This window comes from Pseudorca crassidens, chromosome 10 (assembly GCF_039906515.1).
Source record: "Pseudorca crassidens isolate mPseCra1 chromosome 10, mPseCra1.hap1, whole genome shotgun sequence".
NCBI lineage: Eukaryota > Metazoa > Chordata > Mammalia > Artiodactyla > Delphinidae > Pseudorca > Pseudorca crassidens.
The window spans coordinates 21,361,865-21,382,945 of NC_090305.1; the positions used below are offsets into that span (position 1 = coordinate 21,361,865).

Here is a 21,081-nt window from a genome sequence, read left to right on the forward strand (position 1 = left end):
CACTAATTAAAAATTAGTGTCATAGGAAAGGCAGTCTCCTTTACTTTATAATAACAATAGCCAGTGATTATTAAGCACATACTGTGTGCCAGGCACTCTTACACTTTAGATGTATTATCTCATCTGAAAAAGCAAAAATCAGCCCTGCCATTAACCAGACTCAGATGACACTGATAAAGCCTGCTGCAAAGTTAATAGCAAACAATCTTTCCCCAAAATCATACTGCAGCTGTAAAGTGTCATAATGGTCCTCTTTAAATACTGCTTTCTTACCAATGCGACATCCCCATCTTTGCTTTGCTACTCCCACTTCAAAAAAAATCCTGAGAAATGTTGCTTGCTAAAATCACAGACTGTCAAACTATTTGACATCCTATCAGGAAAAATGAACGTCTCACTCTTGCCTGGAAGATCAGAGCCCTCTTTGAAAGAAAAACAATCTCAATTTCCAAGCCAGGTGCAGAGCTTCAGATACAGCATTTTCAGACACAACATATCACATTTACCATAACTTTGAGATTTCTAAAGAGAGAGGACCTGGAGTCCATTTTTTAATCCAAACCTGCTTTGCAATGAGCCTGTTAAAATGCTACAATAACCCTGGTTCATCCTTTGTGAGATGCTCCATGGTTCTGCTGGTGACCTTGTGGTAGCAAGTGAATAAATCTAATTTTGTTGGACTATAAGTTTATCTCTGGTAGTCCTTATCAGATGTGTTTTAACACATTTTACTTCAAAACATAAGCTCAGAGACTGCCACATTGTAATCAAATAATTAATGATTTATGTAATCTGTTTCCTCATTTTACAGATTACAGATGAGGAAACAGATTCAGAGAGGCTAAGTAACTCACCCAAAGTCACCCATATGGTTTGGCTACAAGAACTCATATTCTTAATTGCTGTGTTTTGAGCCCAACTACTTTCCAAATGCAAAGAAACAGCCCCAAGATGTTACTTGCTTAACGTTTCACAAATAGCAAATGGCAAAACTACAATTAGAGTCCTTATCTAATCCCAGTCCAGTTCTTTTCCTACTCTACGTCACTGTACTTTCTGGATATGTATGTTTGTGTGTACAATCTAGCTCATCTGCCTGATTTTGTATAGACTTCTGTATACTATTTATCCATGCATGACAATATCTCTGAGATCCAATACCTTCATATTTAAAATGGAAAATAAATTAGGTGCCATCCCTTGGTAAGGTATGGCCTTGATGTTTTTTGTTGTTCATTCTAGCAGTGATGAATGTTAAGGGGCCTCACACTGAGAAGCATATCGGTTATTGTGAGAAATCAGTAATGCACAGAAAAGCACAGTGCCTGGTACTGAATAAGTGTTGTTTTGTCAGCATCACTTAAAATGTCTTCAGTTCCTTCCTAAATGGACAAGCCTGGGAAAACCACCATCAGTGGATTTAGGGGATTGGTTCTCTACATTTCTAGATTCTTATATCTAAGCAAGTCTCTCATGTCTTTTGATTAAGAATGGACAGAATTTGAGAGCCTCACAAGGTGTGGCGTTCTCCCGTAGTACATTTTGAAGATTGTTCCTTAGTGGTTCCTAAGGCGGTTGTGAAGATTAAACGAGTTAGTAATGTAATGTTGCTGAGACCACAGCCTGGCAAATGACACAGGAGCATCACAAGGAAATTGGGAACAGTTAAGAGAGAGTCAAATGGAACTCATAATTAAGTATCTAGGACCTCAATAAAAACTGCCATGGACATTCAAATAAAGCAAAATAAGAAAAGTACAAGGAATACTATCTGGGAAAATTGAAAACTAGAAAATCATTGTCAAAATAAAATAGGCATGATTAAATTTTATGATATTCAATGATGCAGCAAGAGATGGAAATATGTATATACATATATGTGTGCATGTGATACGTGTATAGAGAGAAAAAGAGAAATGAATGCTGCTGAATTTGAATCTGGATCCTGTAGATTTTCAAATTTGAATAAAGACCCAGTTTTACAAACTTTTTAAGAATGTTACAGATCTTAAAGAAAAAATATATTACCTGAAAGAGAAACAACAGAAATTATTGAATGGGCTATTAAAATAAAAAAATTTCAAATATTTGTTGATGTATAATTTTTAAGTATACAGGTAAATGACTTGACAAATGTATACACTTCAGTAACCACCACCCCCACCTCTCTCTACAGAAAGTTTCCTAGAGACCCTTTTGCAGTCAGTATCCCTGTATATAACATTTTAACAATTTCCCATTAAATATATGAAATCAGAATTTTTAAAATTAAAAATACAGTTGAATCATAGATTCTATAATGAAAATTTTATATAGTACTTTATTTGAAGTTATGTCTCTTGGATTTGTTAACTAAATGATTTTGCAAATGAAAATCAGCATTATTGTCTTTTACATACTCAAACTGTCCAAAATACCGGTTGTTAGAACCGTACCAAAATAACCACAATGTCATTAACCCATCAATGGATAGCTTAAATTGAAGTTAGTTGAAATTTAACTTGTATTTTCCATTTATTATCACTAAATATTGACCTAAAGATTTAGAGAAATAATTTTTGTACAATATATTTAAGCTTTTCTGTTGCCAATGTTAGGCTGTATTGTAATTGTTGCAGTGCCATACAATCTAGAGTATATTTTAAGTTGTATTTGAACTTACACTGATTAACAGTCAACTAAAACTAAATAGAAATAAAGTTTAAGGAGGAAGCAGAGCAGTTCTGAGAAGGAACAGAAGGAGTAAACCAAGTCCCCCAGTTCCATCATGTTTAGGTGATTTCTGGTTTTATTCTTCTATGTTGTGGGTATTTCAGGGGAAATCTGATTTATTATCATCTTACCTTTCTACGTAAGGCCGAATCTCTTAAAATGATGTGCTTTGTAAACCAAGTACAAAGTAATAAGAAATAGGCTTGGAGATTTAGTATCTTTGTTTTTCCCAATCTTCTACTTGCTCACTGGTATGTTCAAAGGGGAGAAGATAGACTTCAAAGAGTACATGCTTACATCCTGTAGAATGTATTTTTGTGAAATAAATCTTGAAAATCACTCTCTGTCCATGCGTCTTTCCTTAGATAAAATCTCGTGGTGTTGGGGATGAGAAGGTAAAGAGAAGCATAGTGATGGAATTGCTCTGTTAAAGGGATCAGTTATTTAAAAGGTATCCTCTTGCTCTTGCAGGTCCTCTGTTATTGTCTCTGTTATGGTGGAGAAGACCCATGTTATAGATACCTGGATTCCTGGCTTCTCTGAATAGAAATTGTAGATACAGAATTTGAGATGCTCTTCCTAATTAAAAGCAGTTTCTCAATTTTATTTGGGTGATTCTATTTCCAGTTGGGGCATTCCTATTTTTAAAAGCCTAAAAAAGTTTCTGAGGATGGGAGTACAACAAATCTGACCAAAAATCTATTAACGATACAAGCATTTACTACAGAGTCACTGTACAAAGCCCTAAGAAAAAGCTGCTAAGGAATATCAGAACCACACAATACCTGTCCTCAAGTATAGTATCTCACAAAATTTATTTAGTGCTCTCTTGCTCAGAATATTAACTTGCTGACCTTTCATGAAATGTCAAATCTTACGTAAACTTTCCTTATGTTAAAATCTTTGATATCTGCTGATGACTGATATTTACCAGAAGTCATTAGTACTCATCACATTCATGAAATTTCTAGGCGTGTGAGTTGGCAGATGCTTAAAAGAACTGAACTATGGCTGAAGGCTTTTCACACTCACTACATTCACAGGGTCTTTCTCCAGTGAGCATTCTTTTGGTGTTTGGTGAGACTTGCATTCTGGCTAAAGACTACCACATTTACCACATTCATAGGGTTTCTCTCCAGTATGTATTGTCTGATGTGTGGTAAGGTGTGAACTCTGGCTGAAGGCTTTTCCACACTGGCTACATTTACAGAGTCTCTCTCCAGTGTGTTTTCTGATGTTTGGCAAGATTTGCACTCTGGCTAAAGGCTTTCCCACATTTATAAGGCTTCTCTCTGGTGTGGATTACTTGATGTATGGTAAGGTGTGAACTCTGGCTGAAGGCTCTCTCACATGCATTACACCTGTACGGGTTCTCTCCAGTGTGAGTTCTGTAGTGACTTCTGAGAGCAGAGTGGTCTCTGCAAGCCTTCCCACAATCAACACATTTAAAGACGTTTTCTCCATTATGAGTCCTCTGATAATGAGTCAGGGATGATCTTTGGCCAAAGCCTTTCCCACACTCATTACATTCATATGTTTTCTCTCCAGTGTGTATTTGTGATGCTGAATAAGAGCTGACCAATTTCAGAAGGCTTTTTTACATTATAACTTTGCAATCAGAGGGTTTCTCTCCAGTGTGTATTCTTTTATGTTTAATAAGTGATGAGCTCTGGCTGAAGGACTTCCCACACTCATTATGTCCATAGGGTTTCTCACCAGTGTGAGTTCTCTGATGTGTGTGTGTGTATTTTAAAAAAGGTTTATTTATTTATTATTTATTTTTGGCTGTGTTGGGTCTTGGTTGTGGCACGCGGGATCTTCACTGAGGCATGCGGGATCTTTCGTTGCAGTGCGTGGGCTTCTCCCTAGTTGTGGTGTATGGGTTTTCTCTTCTTTAGTTGTGGCACGCAGGCTCCAGGGCACATGGGCTCAGTAGTTTGTGGCATGTGGGACCTAGTTGAGGCGCCAGAGCTCAGTAGTTGTGGCACACAGGCTTAGTTGCCCCGGGACATGTGGGATCTTAGTTCCCTGACCAGGGACGGAACCTGCATCCCCTGCATTGTAAGGCAGATTCTTTACCACTGGCCCACCAGAGGAGCCACTGTCTGATGTTTAATAAGAGAACTCCTGCTGAAAGTTTTCACACAGTCATTGAATTTGAAGGGTTTCTCTCCACAGTGGATTTTCTCATGCTGAGTAAAGGTTACATTCTCACTGAAGATTTTCCAACTATTACATTCAGAAGATTTCTCTCCAAAATGAGAAGATAAAGGGTGACTCTTTGGATGATTATTAAGAAAAGAATAGTAACTGAAAATTTCCCCACATTCCTTACAATTGTATTGTTTCTCTACACTGCACATTTTATGTTTCATTAGTTCTGTATTCTGTTTGAAAATACCTTCAGTCACATCACACTTATATGCTCTCTTTCCTATAGGAATTTTTGTTGTATAATAGGATATATTCTTGCAAATTTTCTTTTTGCCTGGCCCCTCTCTTTGTTGAGTATTTTTTTGCTGGCAACTGACATTTGATCCTATACTCTGCTGGTCTCCCTCTCTTGGCTCTCCAACCTATTCTTTACATTCCCCATCTTCTCTCAAGTTTAGGTTTCAGGGACCATCTTTGGTCAGTCTTTTCATTGCTCCCAAGGCGGTCTTATTCAGAAACATCCTGATTTTCAATAGACTTTTTGGTCTCCAAGATTATTTTCTCAGCCTGAAAGAAAAATTTTTTAATGCACGTGTCTTGTGCTGAGTGACAGCACAAGTGAAGTAACAGCACTGGTGAAGGTGAAGTGATATCATGAAAACATGTCCACAGATATATATGGTTCTTACCCTCTGAAATATGTCTTTGCATTTAACATCACAGAGGGATGAGGAAGGAAGATATACATAGGACAAGAATGGTATGAAAGGGGGCCACATCAATCTATATACATAATTCAAAACGTGAGAGAAGGAAGGGAGGTGATCTAGTGGGAAGCATCATCAGAAGTTAGACAGATGGACCAGAAAAAAGGAAAATGGTCATGCCATTTGCAGGGAAATGACTGAGGTTGGGGGTAGTGGGGTGGGGGAGAGAATACTGGAAAGCTGGAGGCAAAGCAATTACTCAGAGATGTTTGGGCACTTATTTCACTTTTTACAGTCGAGTGAGAATATCACCTCCTGCTGGTGTTTTCAATACCAGAATCAGGAAAGCCCAATCTGAGTAAACATTTCTTTTCTTTTTTTTTTTTTTTTGCGGTACGCGGGCCTCTCACTGTTGTGGCCTCTCCCGTTGCGAACACAGGCTCCGGACGCGCAGGCTCAGCAGCTATGGCTCATGGGCCCCGCCGCTCCACGGCATGTGGGGTCTTCCCAGACCGGGGCACGAACCCGTGTCCCCTGCCTCGGCAGGCGGACTCTCAACCACTGTGCCACCAGGGAAGCCCCCTGAGTAAACATTTCTTTAAATGAAAGTAGCAGGCTTCCTGAATAGTGACAAATGCCCCTACTATAAAATTATGTGGTACACCATGTGCAAAACAATGTCATCTTCAGGTACCTGGCTTTTGTTGGGGGATTCTGGGGAATGTGGTGAGCCACAGTGAGATATGTTGCATCTGTTCCTGCTCTGTAGGACCACCTAAGTTTCAAGCTTGAAGACAGTTGGCTAATTAGTTTAGAAATTTTCAGGGTTTCTTTTTATTTGGTAAAGAGGCTCTCTTTCCCCCAATCCCTAGCCCATTTGAAACATGCATATGTATAATAACTGTGGGAAGGTATCTGAACTTAAAATCTAGGTCTTCGTGCCTAAATTATGTGTCTCCTGACTAATTTCATGGCTGGCAGTCTCTCCTCATCGCAGCCATCTACGTTCTCCCAATCTGTTCTCTACAATTTCAAGGTGACACTGTTTTGCACACAGTGGGGTTTTATAACCATGGACCACACAAGAGTCTAGGTAGATGGTGAGGGCAATCATGGCATTCCAAAGTGTCAGGGACCCAGGCTCTTCTATCTTGTTTGTCCATCATGTATAAACTTGACCTCATACTCCAAGATTATAAGGAGAACAGAAGGGATAAAGAAGGGTAAAGATCAGCCATTTCTTCAGAAAGTTTCCCAGAAGCTGCCACCTGACACTTCTGCACATATTCCATTGAGTAGAATTCTAAGATAGCTCCAAGATTCCCACTCCGGTGGTACTAACTCTGTATAATCTCCTCCCTTTGAGTGTGCATAGCTCCTGTGACTATGGTGGGGTAGTCATTTCCTTGATTAGGTTACATTATATAAGACTCTATGGTAGCAGACTGGACAGATTGTCCTTCTGGCTGTGAAGAAGCCAGCTGCCTCACTGTGATAGGGCCTTGTGGCTAGCACCAAAGGACAGCCTCTAGTTGCTAAGAACAATGCCCAGCCAACAGCCAACAAGAAAATGGGTCCTACACATAAGGAACTGAATTCTGCTAACAAACTAAATGAGCTTAGAAGAGGATCTCAAGCCTCAGATGAGACTGTGGTTCCAGCTGACATCCTGATTTCAGCCTGTATTAAGCCCTGAACAGAGAACCCAGTTGAGCCCTGTTCTGAATTCTGACCTACAAAAATGTGAGATAATAAATGGGTGTTGTTTTCAGCTGCCAAATGTGTGGCAATTTGTTATGCAGCAACAGGAACCTAACACAAAATGTTTAATGGATGGATAAGTAAATCAATGACTTGAAGAGGTGATTACTAGAGAATGGTACTGTTGAGAAGGAGCTTTTTCTACAGAACCTACCATTTACTACAATAAGTCAAATAACTTTAGATTTGATTTCAGAAGTGTATATATGGGAACATAAATTTTAAGGTGAGAGGATAAAATGTATTAATGCTCTGAACACTGGAATGGCATTTCTGATGGGAATAAACTCATATTTACCTGGTGTCCTGCAGTTAGATGCATGGTAGCCAGCCTCTCTCCTTTGGGCTCCATTTTGAGAGAAGGAAGAATCCTGGGAAGACAGGGATGTCAAAAGAACATGGACTCCTGAAGACAAACTACTGACCAGCAAGTCCCTCAGAACAAGAGATGTGGCCCCTACCTTCTCTCCAAAGAAAGCTATCAAAGGAAGCAAAAGGACAGATATAACTCCCAATTCCTAAGTTTCAGAGAAAGGAATTCTTATCTCTGTTATTAGAGTGGGTTGCAGGTAACAGTTATCTGGGTGCTATCGGGGGCAGGAACAGAGAGGGAAGCATGAGGACACAGGATGCCTGGGCAGGGAACACTAGGAGGTGACAATCAGATACAAAAAAGGAAGATGAAAATATTAAGGAGAAACTTAACCTCAGTAAGGTGTTCATGTAGTATAAAGTGTTATATCCTTTTTGGAGAGTAATTTGACCCCTCATACCACAGAATCATGCAGCATTTTGTTGATAGTACTCTTAACAAGTAGTTATAAGAGAATCATTTTTTACAAAACAGAATCTTTTAAAAACAAAAACAAATCGCAGGTTAAAAGATGATCCCTGCAGAAAGCATTAAAATATCAAAAATTCCAAACACTCTAAATATGTCATAAAAAGAAATAAAATTTACAAAGTATTAAAACGGCATCTTGAGGGAACAGCCCACATCTATCAAAATAATTATGAAAACTACACAGCCAACATACAAAATACTTGTGATAGAATGAAAATGTCTTAAACAATTATTGTGACTATTCTACAATTAAAATTGAGTAAAAAGTATGCATTTATCTAGGCAGGGAGTGGAAAGAAACATGGAAAATACACTTGATGTGTTATAAGATTCTGGTTGATTTTTGCCCTTTTCACTCTTGTTGGAAAGTTTGTGCAGTAATAGAAAATAAAATTACCTAGGATTGACTCTGTGCCTAAAGAAGGGTAAGGAAAACTTATGTTTCCTACTTTTACTTTGCAGACTGCCTTCTTCTAAGCTTATTCCATTAGTACATTTTTTCTATAAGCCATACTTATTTCTTCCTCATTTGGGTTAAATACTCCAGAGACACAATCTTCATTATTTTCAGAGTTTTGAGACAAAATTTAAACTCCTTGTTCAGGAGGATCTGAAACTGTTTCAGCACAAGTAATTTCACCATTTCTTTGATCTTGCCAGTGCCAATGCTCTAAAGACCTCTGGGTCAATTTGTCTGTTGATTGACCCTGCACAACTAGCTTTTCCTCCACACAAGGGTTCAGAAGATGTCTGAAAGGAGCTGGAAGCTAAAGTTTCTCTTCAGACTGCAAATCCTCTTCCAAGATGCAATTTCTTTGGAGGCTCACCTCCATCTCAGGCATTTGAGCTGTACTTTCAACCTCTGAAGTTCCAAGCTGAGGCCTCTATCCAGAAAATCTGTGGGCAGAAACACAACTGCAAACATTTACTGAACAGTACTCTGTAGAGGACACCAGGATTCCAAACTTTTAAAAGATGTTAAACTATTAGGGGGAAGGTTGACAGGAACCTTTATTATATATAAATCAGATGGACAAGCAGAACAGTGGGACATCAAGCCGTCATATGCCTCCTGCAAAAAGAAGGACAAAGCCACAGGTATCAGTATTCTTGTCAGGAACTTGAATCTAAATCTAAATATAGTCTTTAGATATAACCGTCAGCTTGTAGAGATTACAGAAGACAGAATTGTTTAAAAAAGAACTGTTAATTGATACCACTAATATGTAATTATCCAAATCCAAAATGTAGGAAATTCTACATGATGAATGACCCTGTTTCTTCAACAACAACAAAAATGGCATGGGGAAAAAAAGAAAGGAGATTGTGAGAAAATGGCAGAGTAAAGAAATCCAAAAGTCTATCCCTCCACAAAAGCAACAATTGCAATTCTGGAAAAAAACTGTCAGAATCAACTGTTTTAAAATTCTAGAAATTAACCAAAACTTTCAGCAGCCATTGGAATGCTTAATAATCAAGGAAAATCATCTGAATCTTAGTAAGAACAGTGAGCTTTATGGCATTTTAACTGGTCCCATTCTACACTCCCTAGTTTGGCTGTAGCCTTGAAGATAATAGCCCTCATTTTCAGCACGGGTACTAGTACCAGAGGGAATGGAATAGACCTCATCCACAAAGAATTGTGGTTTTTTTGTTTTTACCTGTCAGGTGGGTTCATGGAGGAATGACTCAAAGAAAATATAAGAAGACTGAACACTTACTAATTCATTGTATGAGACCAATATTACCGTAATACTAAAGACAGAAAAAGACATCACAAAAAAAATCAAAACTACCTAACAATATCCCTTATGAATCCAGATGTCAAAATCTTCAACAAAATACTAGTAACTTGAATTCAGTAGCATATTTAAAATATTATATACCACAGCCAAGTGAAATTTATCCCAGGAATGCAGGATGATTCAACATAAAAAATCAGTGTAATATACCTTATTAACAGAATGAAGGGGGAAAACCACTAGTTCATCTTAATAGATGTAGAAAAAGCATTTGACAAAAATCCAACACCCTTTCATGAATAAATATATATATTATATATATGTATTATATATATTATATTATATATATATATATATATATATATATATATATATATATATATATATATCTCACACAACAAACTAGGGAAAGAAGGGAACTTCCTCAGCCAATTAAGGGCATCTATGAAAAAAAACCACAACTAACATCATGCTTAATAGTAAAAGACTGAAAGCTTTCCCCCTAAGATCAGGAACAAGACAAGGATGTCCATTCTTGCCACTTCTATTCAACACTGTACTGGAAGCTCTAGCTAAGGCAATTCAGAAAGAAAGGAAAAAAACAAAAACAAAAAAAGCATCCAGATTGGAAAGGAGCAAGTAAAACTATCTCTATTCACAGATGACACAATCTTATATCTAAAACCCTAAAGAATACACACACACACAACACACACACACACATAAAAACTATTCCAACAAACGAGTTCAACAAAATTGCAGGATAAGATAAAATTGAAAGATCAATTTGCAAAACTCTGTTGTATTTCTACATACTAACAAGGAATAATCCAAAAATAATATTGAGAAAACAATTCTATTTATAATAGTATGAAAAAGAAAAAATACTTAGGAATAAATTTAACCAGAGAAGTGCACAAATTTTACAATGAAAGTTATAAAACACTATTGAAAGAAATTAAAGAAGATCAAAGTAGGGCTTCCCTGGTGGTGCAGTGGTTAAGAATCCCCTGCCAATGCAGGAGACACTGGTTCGAGCCCTAGTCAGGGAAGATCACACATGCTGTGGAGCAACAAAGCCCGTGTGCCGCAACTACTGAGACTGCACTCTAGAGCCCGCGAGCCACAACTACTGAGCCTGCATGCCACAACTACTGAAGCCTGTGTGCACTGAAGCTTGTGTGCCTAGAGCCTGTGTTCTGCAACAAGAGAAGTCACTGCAAGGAGAAGACCGCGCACCTCAATGAAGAGTAGCCCCTGCTTGCCGCAACTAGAGAAAAGCCCCTGCACAGCAACGAAGACCCAATGCGACCAAAAATAAAGAAAGAAAAGAAAAAAAAAAGATCAAAGTAAATGGGAAAATATCTGGTGCTTATGCACTGGAACACTTAATATTGTTTTAAAGGCAATATTCCCTGAATGATCTACAGACTCAGTGATTCAAAATCTTAGCTGCCTTCTTTGCAGATATGGACAAGCTGATCCTAAAATTCATATGGAATTGCAAGGGACACCAAATAGGGAAAGCAATCTTGAAAAGAACAAAATAAGACTGACATTTCCTGATTTCAAAACTTACTACACAGCTACATTAATCAAAATAGTGTGGTATGAGCAAAAGTCAGTGGAACAGAAGTTAGAGTCAATAAACCTATGTGACTATGGTCAATTGATTTTCGACAAGGGCTTCAAGACCATTCAATGGGGAGTCACTTTGCGGAATCACTTTTTCAACAAATTCACATCCAAAAGAATGAATTTGGACCCCTATGCCCACATATTCAAAAGTTAACTCAAAATTGATCAAAGACCTAAATGTAAGAACTAAAACTCTTAAAAGGAAATGTAACTATAAACCTTTGGGACACTGGATCAGGCAATTATCTTAAATATGGCACCAAAAGCACAAGTAACAAAAGAAAGAAAAATAGATAAGTTGGACTTCATCAAATTTAAAAATTTGTGGATCAAAGGCCACTATGAAAAGCATGAAACTACCCATATAATGGGTGAAAATATCTGCAAATAATATATCTGACAAGGGTCTAGTATATAGAATACACAAAGAACTCTTATAACCCAGCAACAAAAACACAATCCAATTTTTAAAACAGGTAATGGATCTGAATAGTCATATTGCCAAGGAAGACATGCAGATAGCCAATAAGCATATAAAATAATGCTCAATACCATTAGTCATTAGGCAAATGTGAATAAAACCCACAAGATACCATTTCACACCCACTAGGACAACTATACTCAAAACAATTTGATTTTCAACAAATATTGATAAGGATGTTGAGAAATGGAACCCTTACACATTGCTGGTGGAAATGTAAAATGGTGCAGCTGCTGTGGAAAAGTTTGCCATTTCCTTGAAAATTTAAATATAGAGGTACCATATGATCCAGCAGTTCTACTCCTAGGCATAAACCCAAGAAAACTGAAAAACAGAAAAGCAAACAAATAAACAAACAAAAACACATTCACACAAAGTTTTATACATGAATTTCCATAGCAGCATTATTCATAATAGGAAAAAGTGGGAAAAATTCAAATGCCCATCAACAGATTAATGGATAAACAAAATGTGGTATATACACACAATGGAATATTATTCAGCCTTAAAAACAAATGAAGTGCTAATAAATGTTACATGTGTGAACCTTGAAAGTGAAAGAAGCCAAACACAAACAGCCACATATTGTATGACTCTATTTATGTGAAATGCTCAGAATAGGCAAATTCATAGACAAAAGAGAACAGTGTTTGTCAGGGGCTGGGGAAAGGGTGGAATGAGTGACTGCTCAGTGTGTACAAAGCTTCTTTTGGGGTGATGAAAATGTCCTGGAATTAGATAGCTATGATGGTTGCACAACATTGTGAATATACTAAAAACTAATGAATTATACACTTAAATGGTTAAATTTTATGTTATATGAATTTTACCCCAATAAAACGAGAGGCATAACCCACACAAAAACTTGCATGCAAATGTTTATAAATGCTTTATGCATAATCTTCAAAAATTCAAAGCAATCACGATGTCCTTCAACAGGTAAATGAATAAACAAATGGTGTACGCCCAACTACTGTGGATCCAATACTATCCAACAATAAAAAGGAATGAGAGATTAATTCACACAATATCGATGAATCTTAAATCCTTTTTGCTAAGTGAAAGAAGCAAACTGAAAAGGCTACATACTACATGATTCCATTCATGACGTTCTATTAGAAAGGCAAAACTAGAGGGATGGAAAACAGATCAGTGGTTGCCAGTAGTTTGGGGAGAGGAAGGTATTTGACTAGGGGAAGCACAGAAGATTTTTTAGGGTGATGGAACTAACCTGTATCATATTGTAGTTTGGATATACAAAACTATGCAGTTTTTTAAACCAACAACTTTACAACGTAAAGAATGAACTTTAATAAATTAAAATGTTTAAAAACCCAACCAGGAGATTGGGGGATCTTAGGATAGATTGTAAGATGTGAAAAAAGATTCTAATTGTGTTACAAATGTATGATATGACCTCACTAAGGAGGATGGAGAATAAAGGGAATGATTTAAGTATCTTTGGAAATGACTGGAAACTGTAAGACTCAGACAAAAGGAATTAACTTCACACAGCACTCTAGTTGGTATATTTGTTTCTCTTGGGAATATGAGAAACAAATTCTGCAACAGCTGTACATGTACACTGGAGTTGAACAGATAAGTAAATGGATGGTTGACTGTGAGTGCCAGGTTTCTCACTATTGGGCAGGGAAGTTACAAATAAGCTAGAGGGAAGGTTAAAATGATACACGTGGTATTGGATTAGAGTCAGAGACATCAGCATGTATTCACCTCTAGCTTAATATAGATATGGATGGATATAGAAATAATTATAGATATGTATGGATATATTGGTTAGTATACATATATAGTATAGTCTAACACTGGCAGCTGAGAGAGCCCAGAAGCAGTGACACCTCAGTGACAATGAACACACCCTATATTGCTGACTCCAGGACTGGGACAGAGAAAATACAAGATGAACCTGGAGCATCTTGTATTGACAGAAAGTAAGAAAATGCTTAAAAAAATAATGGGGAAATGGGTAAGGGGAATGTCAAAGGGACATAGGACCCAACCTAAGAGCACCCAATGGCCAAAGCTGAAATAATTTGAGCAATAAAATAGTGTGCTATTGTATTATAACACAAAGTATAAAATAAATATCAATGGATCCATATTGATATAAATAATTGAATAAATAAATAGGGGATTAAAAAACTAATCTCCCTTACAGAGCATTCCAAATAATTTATATAGCTACTCTCCCCTGCAGGATGGGGAGGTAAATTTCCTCTCCTCCCACTCCTTCTATGGGCTATGCTTATTGACTTGCTTCAAAGAATAGAATATGGAAGAAGAGGTAACTTTACAGTGGGGAAACCTGGTAAATAATACCTCAGTCAGGTGATCAAGAATAATATCATCAGTGATAAGTCATGTTAATAGCATGTATCCTTGATATGAGATGTATCCTTGATGTGATGAGATTGGGACTTCTCTTCTGTGGTCTTTCGTACCCAAACCTATAACCCCAGTCTAATCATGAGAAAAAAAATTAGAAAAATCCCAATTGAGGGGCATTCCACAAAATACCTGACCAGATCAAGGTCATCAAAAACAAGGAAAGCCTGAGGAAAATGCATAGATCAAAGGAGACTAGGGAAACATGACATGTAAATGTAACATGGTATCCTGGAAAGAGTCTTGGAACAGAAAAAGAACATGAGGGGAAAACAGTGAACTCCTAATAAAGTGTAGTGTTTAGTTAATAATAATGTACCAGTGTTGGTTTCTTAATTGCGATAAACATACCATAGTGGTATAAGATGTTAACAATAAGGGAAACTAGGTCAGGCGTATTCAGGAACTCTCTATACTATCTTTACAACTTTTCTGTAGATTTAAATTTAAATAGATCTAAAAATATTTAGAATTAAAAGTTTATCTTTTAAAAAGAGAAAGACTTAAACACAATGTGTGCACCTCATTTGGGACTAATTCAAACAAACAAACTGAAAAAAAGTGGAGGGGCCTCCCTGAAGAAGTAGTTGATCCAAGTCTCAGGTGGGGAATACATAGTGAGCAGAAAGGCAGTTATGCCAGGAAACAAGGAAGGTCTCTGAAAATACAGCAAAAAGACACAGAAGCTGACTTAAAGGTCTTCCCATTAGCAAAATTTTGGATAATTTGAGAATCAAAAGAATGATGACAGTAATGCATATAACATGTTGAATTTTTAAAAGAATGCTTGAGGACATAAAAATATTGATAAGAGGGGAGAAATGTACCTTAACATTATGCAGATACCGCCTTAACCTAAGTGATCAAACTTAACCAACAGTGGGACAAAGTGACATAAAGTACCTTCTGATGTGATGCAATGGGAGATACATATGTGATACTCATGCCAACAATGCTTAATCATAATCTAATCATAAGAAAATAACTAGCCAAATCTTAACTGTGAACATTCTACAAAGCAACTGACCTTCACTCTTTAAAAATGCCCATGTTAAAAAACACAAAAAGGTGGATGTAGTATTCAATACCACGATTTATTTATCCATTGTACTTTTTTTGGATATTTGAGTTATTTTCAGTTTTTGCTACTATAAATTATTCAGCTATGAACATTCATGTACATGATTTAGGACACTTGTATATGTATCACTGTTGAGAATTTACCTGGGAAGGGAATTATGGGCTCATAATATATATATCTTCAATTTAGTTAATACCAAACTTATTTCCAAAGTCATCATACCAACTTAAATTAAGGGGTTAATTGTGCAAAGTTCTGTACTTTTGTGTGGTTGGATCTTTCCATAATTTTTAAAAAATGTAAGGTTAATAAGGAGGATAATTTCCTTCTCCTAAGACATACTACAAAAGGGGGCAAAAAGAGAAAGAAGGGAGGGGGGAGAAAGAAGGAAAATAACCCTAAAAATTATATATGATTATCTCTAACATTCTTCTAAGTTTTTTTCCCTTTCCTGGTTTAGTGGCTGGGTGACCGACACAGAAGAGTTGAAAAAGAAATAAAGTATGATACACTCTTACCGGCACAAGCCAACAGTATCTATCTTCAATCCCTAAGGATAGAGTTACTTTTCTTTCCTTGAATCTCAGTTTCAGAGTCCCTCACTTCTACCACAATCCTTGAAATGGCTGTGTTTTACTCATTCTGAGAATACCAGCATCTTCCCCTTTATTCTCATCTATAACCCTCAAGCATTTCAGTTTAATCATCTACTAGTGAAGTACTTTCTTTCCATTCAGAAATACATTTTACTTTGCAACTACTACAAACTTGCCTCTATGTGTGTATGGTGTGTGTCTGAGCCAAAATTTCACAAAACAACAATTATTCCTACTATACATGTTTGCTGTTACTCTTATTGTGTGTATAAGCTACTCTGGTATACATATTTGCTATTCTATTTCTTTCTTTCTTTTTTAAAACGCTGTTTGCAAGCCACTGGATCGATTTCATAACTCACAATGGTCCCAAAGTTTGAAAAACACTAGTGACTACAGCTTCTCTGATCCTCAGATACTGTGCCACCATCTAAATGCTAATCTTTCCCAGCAGTCTGTTCAGAGCATTCCTTAGCACCAGAGGACTTTGTCCATCTGAAAATCTCGAGTCAAAGGTTATCTCCTGACAAAGGGAGTTCTCTGTGTCTCACGTGTCTCCTCTGTCCTCCTATATGGCATATAGTTCGTTGTAAGTCAGTGTCTACTTTTGACTACACAGTAATACGTTTTATAACCCATTACACACACTTGAATACACAAAAGCTTCACGAAACAAATACTTGCCCTTTCTATATGTGTTGCTCTCTGATACTTTCTATTCCATTTGGGTAAAAAAATGCTTTCACTCTGAAGAAGCACTTTATTTCTATGGCTCTGGGACCTGGAGATTAAAAGAAACAATGAGAAGTGTCCAACACAAAAAAATGAATCTCTGTGGAGAGAACCCTCACTCTGCAGCTCGAGAAAGAATACTGCAGCCTTCATCCTCAAGTCCTACTTACTCCGGGAGGTAACAAGAATGGCCAAATGATTTTTATAAAGCCCATTTTAAGGATGTAAAGTAGGTGCATGACGTTGTTATTAAAGAAGAAGCATGAGTCCCCAAAATCACTCTGGCAGAAACAGTCATCCTGAGTGTGTCCCAACCGATCTCTTGAACAGGGAGCAACACAGATCCCACAATGGGGAAACCTACGAGGAAAAACAGAACGGAAAAGGCAGACAAGTGCTAAAGAAAGGCCTTGATGTGCACACTTGCCTGGAACAAACCCCAGCATTGGCGATAAAACTCGAGACTTCACCTGGAGGACAGGCGGTTGCCAGGATACGTAGCTATCCATCCAGACACTCCCACGACTCTGTCCGGAGCGTTGTGGTGCCGCAGCCTCACAACTGACAGTGGGGCATCTCCATAGAAAGCTTTTCCGAAAGGGCAAAGCGTACTGTCAGCCAATACTCCGGAACACACTATTCAGGCTCCCAACAGACACTCACCCTCCTAATTAACGCGGGCTGGGGCGACGGAGCCAAGGGCCAGCGGTGGGAAATGACGCAACAGAGGCGCCGGGAATCCTGTGCAACCAGCCGCTCCCGCCGTCTCTATGGAAACAGCCAGATTGGTCCCAGCGTTCAAGGCAGCGGTGTTTGATCTGAACCTAGGAACCAAGGGTCAAGCTTAGCACTCTAAGTCCGCCTGTCTTCCTGCTAGCAATCCAGTTTTGTTTATCCTCCCATGTCTTCGTCTTCTTGGCAGAGAATAACGCCTGCGTAAAACCAGAGTCTCAGGTTCCATTTATGTTCTTTAGGAATATAATCTGGGTACCCTTACCAAGGCTTATTTAACATCAAGAGCAGATAATTTTTTTTAACACTTCTCTCCTCTGTACAAGAAAAATTATTGTTAGTAATAATCCTGAAATGGAATGAATAATGTCCAGTGAAATAGTCTTTATTTCACTTCACATATAATTATGAAAGTTTTAAAAAAGTTTTTAATATAGGCCAAATTTTTTAAATAATGGATTGGTATTTTTAATTACATGAATGTATTTCTGGGAAAAGATGAAAAAAACTCACCTACATATTAGTGTGTTGCAGTAATGAATAATAACTTCATAGTTTCTGTTTTTGAGTCTTCTGCAAATTTCTCAATGACTGACAAAATTTATCCTGTTTGTATAGTCACCTTCAATAGACAGTATAGCCAGATTTGTCAACTTATCATCCCTTGTAGCTGACTGAAGAACGCTTTATTTTTTTAACGTCTTTATTGGCGTATAATTGCTTTACAATGGTGTGTTAGTTTCTGCTTTATAAGAAAGTGAATCAGCTATACATATACATATATCCCCATATCTCCTCCCTCTTGAATCTCCCTCCCACCCTCCCTATCCCACCCCTCTAGGTGATCACAAAGCACTGAGCTGATCTCCCTGTGTTATGTGGCTGCTTCCCACTAGCTATCTATTTTACATTTGGTAGTATATATAAGTCCATGTCACTCTCTCACTTTGTCCCAGCTTACCCTTCCCCCTCCCCATGTCCTCAAGTCCATTCTCTACGTCTGCGTCTTTATTCCTGTCCTGCCCCTAGGTTCTTCATAACCTTTTTTTTTTTTTAGATTCCATATATATATATGTTAGCATACGGTATTTGTTTTTCTCTTTCTGACTTACTTCACTCTGTATGACAGACTCTAGGTGCATCCACCTCACTACAAATAACTCAATTTTGTTTCTTTTTATGGCTGAGTAATATTCCATTGTATATATGTGCCACATCTTCTTTATCCATTCATCTGTCGATGGACACTTAGGTTGCTTCCATGTCCTGGCTATTGTAAATTGTGCTGCAATGAGCATTGTGGTACATGACGCTTTTTGAATTACGGCTTTCTCAGGGTATATGCCCAGTAGTGGGATTGCTGGGTCGTATGGTAGGAAGAATGCTTTATTTTATTAAATTCATTTTAAGAAGTTTCTTTCACATGAAGCAACAGATATACAAATTGGGAAAATCTTAAAGGTAAGTTTGGTAGAAGTTCATAAAAGTCCCATTTCAAAATTCACAGCAATTGTTTACAAATGAATTTTAAATTTCTCTGCAGTACAAAAATTGTAAAGACACGAAGTCCAAGAAGTCACATAGAAAGGTGTAAGTTAAGTATGCTCAGCATTTCTTCTGTTTTTAAGATTAAAATTTTTTTCTTGTCCCTCTTCTTCCAACCAATTTCTCTCCTTATATTGCTTAAACTCCTTATATTCAGGAGACCCTTTCCCCCTTAAAGAACACAAGATTTAATTCTAGCCTTGTATCTGTCTGTGTCATTTCACTCTTCATTCCATGATTTGTGAAAGGAAATGACAGTTATGTCATGGAAGAGGGATGAGTAGGAATGTCCAGGAATCAGTCCCTCCATAGAAACAACTATTGAGCTCACAGGACTGTATGAAGCAACTCTTTTGGAAATCTGGGGTCTAGTCAAACACTTGCAGAGTCCAGAAGACAGACTGATGAAGAGATTGATAAATTTTGGTGAATCTCACTGTTTCATGCAATGGCTACCATCCCCCATCTCCTAGCACTGTGGCAGGCAGCCAGTGGGAACTATGGGCCTTGCTCCTGGTGTAGCTTTCTGGTGCTGTGGTAGGCAATAAAGACCTTGCAGTCTAAACATTGGGGTTTAATGTTTTGATTGCTTATCACTGCTTTTGATTGCTGAGGAGCCAGTACAGAGTCCAGCCATAGTTTTAACTCCAAAGAGCTGAAATGGCTTCCCAACCCCTAGGGGATTTTAAAAAACAGTGCTTCACCCCATAAGCTTTGGTGTGTTGTGCTTTTGTTTTCATTCTTCTCAAGTTATTTTCTAATTTCCTTTGTGATTTCTTTTATGTTCTTTTTTGTTTAAGTCTATGTTATTTAATTTCCACACAGTTATGAATTTTCTAATTTTCCTTCTGTTATTGATTTCTAGTTTCATTCCATTTTGATCAGAAAATATTCTTTGTATGATATTAATCTTTTAAAAATTATTAATGCTTTTATTGTGGTTTAACATATGCTCTATCCTGGAGAATGTGTCATGTTCACTTGAGAAGAATGTGTGTTCTGCTGTTGTTGGGTGAAATGTTCTATATGTATATTTTGTTAGGTCTAACTGGTTTATATTGTTGCTCAAATCCTCTATTTTTTAAAACTAATCTGGTTGCTCTATTCATTAAAGAATTCCATCTGCAATAGCATCAAAAATAATAAAATACCTAAGAAGAAATTTAGCCAAGGAGGAAAAAGATTCGTACTTCAAAAAGTACAAAACATTGCTGAAAGAAATTAAAGAAGACCTAAGTAAATGGAAAGACATACCATGTTTATGAATTGAAAGACAATATTAAGATGGCAATACTACTCAAAGCAGATTTGATGTACTCCCTGTCAAAATACCAACCATGTTTTTTACAGAAATAGAAAAACCCATCCTAAAATTCATATGGAATCTCAAGGGACCCTCAAAACCAAACCAAATTTTGAAAAGGAACAAGTTGGAAGATTCATACTTCCTAATTTCAAAACTTACCACAAAGCTACACAGTGGTAATCTCAACAGTGTGGTGCCGGAATAGGGATATACGTCTAGACCAATGGAATAGTAAAGAAAGCCCAGAAAAAACAAATTCCACATATATATCAACTGATTTTCAACCAGTGCTAAGACCACATAATTGGGAAGTAACAGTCTTTTCCAACAAATGGTACTGGGAAAACTGGATATCCACATGCAAAATAATGAAGTTGTACCCTTACTTTACACCAAATACAAAAAAATAATTCAAAGATCTAAATTTAAGAGTAAAACTATAAAACTCTTAGGATAAAACATAGGTAAAAATCTTCATGACCAGAATAGGATCCTGATTTTATTTACCTTTACTTCTCTTGATGGAATTTGGGAAGTGTCCTGCATTTAATTGCATCTAAGCATCTAGACTGTGCAAAAAAGCCTGTTTCCCCAGAGATGGTCTGAGGACCACCTGCATAAGAATTACCTGGGATGCCCCCTGA

General features: G+C 37.3%; 1 pseudogene; it reads right to left on the reverse strand.

Moving 5' to 3' along the window:
- Positions 1-806: 806 nt before the first annotated feature.
- Positions 807-4,474, reverse strand: LOC137232869 (zinc finger protein ZFP2-like; annotated as a pseudogene).
- Positions 4,475-21,081: the final 16,607 nt, after the last annotated feature.